This window comes from Ailuropoda melanoleuca, chromosome 3, assembly GCF_002007445.2.
Source record: "Ailuropoda melanoleuca isolate Jingjing chromosome 3, ASM200744v2, whole genome shotgun sequence".
Classification (NCBI taxonomy): domain Eukaryota; kingdom Metazoa; phylum Chordata; class Mammalia; order Carnivora; family Ursidae; genus Ailuropoda; species Ailuropoda melanoleuca.
The window spans coordinates 2,167,204-2,173,203 of record NC_048220.1 but is presented as its reverse complement, the minus strand read 5'-3'; the positions used below and the strand labels follow the sequence as shown (position 1 = coordinate 2,173,203).

Sequence of the window (6,000 nt, the reverse complement as noted above, 5' to 3'; positions counted from 1 at the left end):
TGGGGGGGGCGGGGAAGACCCAACGGCCGCCCGATTCGCTACCACTTTACTGGGGGACTTAAGAGGCTAAGCATTCTCGCGCTCTTGCCGCTGCCGGGTTTTTTTCCGGTGAGAAGAGTGCTCTTCGTAATCTGAGACCCTCATCTTCAGTATATTCCTCTTTTTAAGAGTCCATCGTTTGTTAAATGTTGCCCCACACAGACAGGAGTGTAAAAATATCCTTTATTTTGGAACATGCTAACATGAACATCCTCAGTTTGCTGGTCTTGTCAGGAAATTCTTCCTTAACTTCAGCTGAACTGCTTTTTCAGACCTGCAGATTCAGCCTGTTCTCTGTTTTCCGTATGTAGACGTCTCCCTCAACACACGCCGGACCGCAAGAGAAGTCTATTGGGCACGTAAAGCTGGTTTATTGAACTTGCTAAGCAAAGGATTGAATCGCCTTCAGTCTCAGAAGTGCATGGAAGACGGGAATTAGGGAAAGTTTAGCATGACACCGTTTAAGAGCTGTCTGGACAGGAGTTGGTCAAAGTTTGTAAAATAGGCGGATTTGCTGGTACAGTCCTAGCGTCCTAGCTCGCTCATGCCTTACTGGAAAGCGACTGTTACTGTGGTCTTATATTGGAATTAATGGGTCTAAATAAGCTTGTGTCCCAGGAGTTTCGATTTTGACATTTTTTCTTGCGCAGGTACCTGTAGATTCGTTTGCAAATTGTGGTGGTTGTTTTTTTTTTTAAACCACCTTCACTGGAAATGGAAAACATTCCTAAAAGATCCTGGCTTTTCATTAAGGAGAAGCCAAAGTGGACAGGCTTCTCGTTGCCATCTCCCAACAAGCTAGGGGCATCCCCGCTGGAACTTTTTGCTCCAATTCCTGCCTCTCTTTCCACTCCATGGCTTCCACTGTTGCCCCTCCAGCCAGGCCTAGTTGGGAATCCCATCTGGTAAGTGATCCACTGCTCGTAGCACGAAAGAGTCAAGGGTTGATCAGTTCAGATATTGAGCAAACACAAGGAAAGTAGGATTTTTTGGTCTTTTTCCTCGGCGATGGTGGCCATGGAGGCAGAAGGACTTGCTCTGATTTATGTTTCAGAAGGATTCCTTCAGGAACAATGAGCAGGACATGTGATGGAAGTGAGACTGAGTCAGAGAGAGGAACTGGAGGTACACAGCCATGTTCTAGACAGGAAGCAGCTAACATCGCAGGGGGAGGCAGCAGCCAGTTGGGAGGCAGCAGCCAGTGGGTGAAGGAGCTAGGGGCATGGTTTATTCCTGGGCAGAAGAGGGAGGCTCCCCAGTTTCTGCTTTAGATGGTTTAGTAACAGAAATCAAAGACCAAGTGTAGGAGTAGGGACAATACTGACCCACCTTTGGCCATCCATCCTCTTCAAGCCAGAGCAATGACCTCCCTCCCACTACATGTTCCAGGCCCGTGGAGGTTAATGTGTGCTGTGACATGGAATGCGGGAAGGCTTGTTCTGATCTTTCCTAAAGTGACACACAGAAGGCACCACTTTAGGTAACTAGTAGAGATCCTTTGGCACACTGATAGAGCCAGTTTAGATAACTACCCTATGACCTCACGACCATACTTCTCATTCCATAAAATCTAGGGATTAAGGTCTGGACTGGATGGAGAATAGCTGCGGAGAATGGCCCCACACGGCCTGGCTGGTCTGTCCCCACCCACACTCCCCGTCAGTAAGTTACCCTGAATAAAACTCTGCATAAGCGATATAGAGTGGCTTGCTTCATTTTTTCCCCTCTTAACGAGCCTTCTCAGTCTAGAGGATGACTTTCCTCCACCTTCTGACACTGAGGAGTGGGGTGGGGGGTGAGAAAGCAGTAATGAATTCAGCCTTGAAAGGGTTGGGAGATATCTCAAAGGAAATGTCCAAGACACATGGATCTGAAGATTGGGGAGAGCTGTCATTGCTGGAGCCACAAGCAGGCAGGGTAGAGGTTGGGTCAAGCTGTCAACCGTAACGTGACTCTCCAGGGAGATAGCCTTGGGTAGACAAATGGAGAAGGAGTCAGACTAGGAGTAAAGCCAGCAGCAAAGCTTCTACTGAGGCCAAGGGAGTTAGGATGTGCAAAAAGAGAGGAACGGATAGGTAGACTCAAATTCCATACATAGTCTAGTAAAGGAAGGCAGTAAGGCCTCTATGGATTGGGCCACCTGCAGGCCCCTGGTGACCTTGATCAGAGAACTAGACTCGGACAAGAGGACCTGCTACCCAGTGGTCTGGTGGAGAGGGATTTACAAGGTGAAGACACTCAAGGATCTTGACTTAGCAGGACTCAGCCTCCATTCCAATTCCTGGCTCCACAGGTCTTCCAGAATCAGCATAGGCAACCGAATAAACATTTTGCAATATTAGATCATCGATACTAATCTTACATTTGCATATATAGATATCTACATATAGCATGCGTTAAGCCTCATCCCAATTCTGGACATTCAATGCTAGCATTGATTAGTCTTATTTTTAGAAAATACTCAAAAGATTTAATTATATTTCAAAATTTAAATTTTCAGCTTTATTTAAATAATGTTGACTTAGAATTTGATATTTCAATTTCTCTTTTATTTTTAATAGATAATTACACATAATTTAGAAGAAACAATCATTTTGAAAACATGTAAAACTAATTTTATTTTTGGCCTATTTATACCTACATTTTGACGAAATACTTTCAAATCTCGTATTCCTTGAACTAAGTACGTTAGCATTTCCTTAATCCTTTAGATCTTTAGTGTCAATCCAGCATAAAATGGGTGAAAATATAAAACCCCAGCTGTCTCGCTAGAAGAAAGAGACAAAATGGAGAGAATTACCTAGTTTCAAACCTTCCAAAGCCACATTTACCTTCTTTGCTGCGAGGCTGCCTGCTTTCATCCACTGTTTTGTTTTGTTTTTAATTGCTGAATGTGACTGGTTTCCCGACCTACTAATGAGTCGCGTTGGGTAGTTAGACAACAATATTACCGGGGGCGGGGTGCGCACGTGGAGTTGTTTCAAGGGCTCGGCTCCCCAGTTGGCGTGGCAGAGCGGATGGCTACAAGTCTTTGAAGGATCGTAGAAAAGCTTGTGCCTAGCTGGTTTCCGTAGTGTAGTGGTTATCACGTTCGCCTAACACGCGAAAGGTCCCCGGTTCGAAACCGGGCGGAAACACTGAAAAGTCAGCCTTTTTTTCTTTTACCTCAGTTTAAGTGAATTTCTCTATGTAAGTCATCTGTGTTTGGAATGTATGGGCATGTATATACGGATACTTTTTACAGTTTTACACGTACTCTCGTCTTTTGTAATTCATTACCAGTTCGTTTCAACCAATACAGCCCCAGTCTCTAGGTCCGTGGTGTAAGAAGGTGGTCTGTGTCTTTAGAGCATTCCTTCATAGAACTTAACGATTCTGGCCGGTTCAAAGGCAACAAAAGGCAGGAATGTCCCGCATCCACACGTGAAGTATTAAAAAAAATGCAAGCAGAAATGAGCTGGAAATATATGGTGGAAGTCAGGCCAGGAAGGAGTATTCACAGGGAAGATCGTAGCGGTGGTAATGACCGAGCCATGTACAACGCATTGCGTTGACGGTGTCCAGTCCTGTTTAAGGTATCTGCCTCAAAGGAACCTAACAATCCTGAGAGGTACGTAATACATAGTTTACAGGTGACGCCGCTGACGCATAGACACGTCACAGAAGGTGAGGAAACGTGGGGTAAAGGAAATAGAAAGGGGAAGCTAAAGGATGGAGAAGAGGAAAAGCAGCAGGGCACCGAGAGAAAGTCAAGTAAGCACAGCGAGGAAAGCAGCTTTGATTCTGCCAGCGGACTGTCAGTGATTGGCTGGGTGGAGCCAACAGCAATGGCGGCAACTCCACACCACCGACACTACCACGAGCAAGTTTAAATTCTTCTACCCTGACTGGTTTCACTCCCAGCTTGGGGCTGCCCATCCACCTGTCCTCAGGGGGGCCGCCTCCGCTCCTCCAAGGGGCGCCCTGCTGTCGCTCCCCGCGTGCACCCACCTGGTGTCTACCCTGCATTCCTCCCACTGTCCAGTGTGTCCTCAGCGGCTGAGAGCAGTCAAAGGACCATCAGTCCCTCCAGAGGTGTCTCGGCCAGCCGCCCTCTTCACCGATCCTCACGTGCAGCTCATTGGTCTCCAGCATGTGCGATGCTGCAAGTGTGTTGGGAAACAGGCTCTAGAGTTCAAGGCGAAAAGGCAGTAAAGGCTTCAGAGAAGCATCCCAGCGACGTTCTGGGTGGGCCCCCCAACCCAGTGCTCCTGGCTTGAGAGGTGTCGGTAGAGACGCAGGACTGTGGACCTCTGTAGTGCAGCTTGCTTTCACGCCTGGAAAATAGGGCTCATGCTTTCACACTTGACGGGGCACACTTACACATTTGACAAGCAACTTCTTTCCCAGCACTTCTATCAAACTGGGAAGCCAAATAAAACATCAAGGTTGTAAATCGCATTGCCTTTAAAGTTTCACTCATCTTAAATGTAGACAAAGCATAACCAAAAACAGCAAAAGGTACTTAAAAAAATCAATTTCATGCCCATTTTTTTTTAATCATTGCTCTTTCACACTTATATGTATACTCTACCAGAATTTACAGATGTAACTCATCCAGCCAGGAAGGCTAGGGACTAGCTATGGAACTTAGAGACCCAGAGGAGTGAAGAGTGAAGGATTCTGGGCCTTACCTGGGGAATTCTTCTCCTGCTTTCCTAGACTCATGTTGTTTCAATAATGCTATTATTCTCTTATTGATGCTTAAATTGTAGCTGCTTGTCAGTAGGAGCCCCTTCACATTGGCTCCTTTATCTTTTCAGGATTGCTCTGACAATTTGAAAGCATCCTAATTTCCTGGCAGCTATTCAGGCTTTGGACCCATCCGTAATTTTTCCTGCCTTAGGATGCAGGAGAATGTACAGGCAGCTTCATTTTTTTTTTCCAGTGAAGAGTAAAAGAAAAAGCCAAATCTAAGTGCCAGGACAGTGCATGGAGCCCAAGGTCTCTGGCTCCCCCACTTCCAAGTACCCTAGAGAAATAGTTTTAAGGACATGAGTTAACACTGAGGGTTCTACTTAATTGTAGCTTTTGCTAGATCTTCACATTTTTCCAAATAAGCTTCAACATCGTTACTGTACAAAATTATCTACCTAATTTTTAAATCTCTCACTCATAAGTATATTCCCTTTTGCTTTATTTTAAAAAAATCTCTTTATTAGGAAATCTAAAGTAGAGATAATGGTATTATGAAATGCCAAGTACCCATCATCCAACTTCAATTTTCTCTCTTCCACGATTCCATTTTTATCTCTAACTCCATCACTTCCCACCCTACTGGCTCTATCTCAGAAGGTGATAAGGACTGTGAGAAAATTAGTGAGGGAGATCTGATAGAGTGGCAAGCAAACAGAGGACAGCATTAGAGAAGGGCTAAGAAAGATGTATCAGAAGAGGTGACAATGAGCTTAGTTGAGAAAATAAGATGGAGCCAGCCTTTCAAAGAACTTGGGAAGTGGCCTTTGGGAGAGGGAGCAGAGGGTTCAAAGGCTCTGAAGTAGGAGTGTGCTTGGTGGGTTCAAGGAGGAAAGGAAGACCAGGAACTTGGAGGATAAGGAGCCACAGCTGTATCTCCTTGGCTCTGCATTCTGATGACTCCATCCACACCAGTTGCTATTTTTGTTTACAAGTGGATAGAAAAATGTATGGAGGACACCGGATCTGTAGTCTTAGAGGATGCCCAGGCAAATGAGAAATACAGTAGGACCTCAATATGGAGTTTTTAAGGACAGATGAATATAGGCTCATTCAGAAGATTGCAGATAGATAATCCACCTGGTGTTTCTAACTGCTATGAGTTGGTGGTTAAAGCCGGGAGACTACAGCAGCAACTGAGGTTCACGTACTGGCTCTGCACTCCAGCTGTGACCTAATCAGTGCCCCCTCTCCTCTACACTCAATGAGGGTTCAGAGAGATAAGTC

General features: G+C 45.4%; 1 non-coding gene across 1 annotated transcript; it reads left to right on the top strand.

Moving 5' to 3' along the window:
* Nucleotides 1-3,103: 3,103 nt before the first annotated feature.
* TRNAV-AAC lies at nucleotides 3,104-3,176 on the top strand. The gene has a single exon. It is a non-coding gene; the product is annotated as a tRNA-Val (tRNA).
* The last annotated feature ends 2,824 nt before the right edge of the window (nucleotides 3,177-6,000 follow it).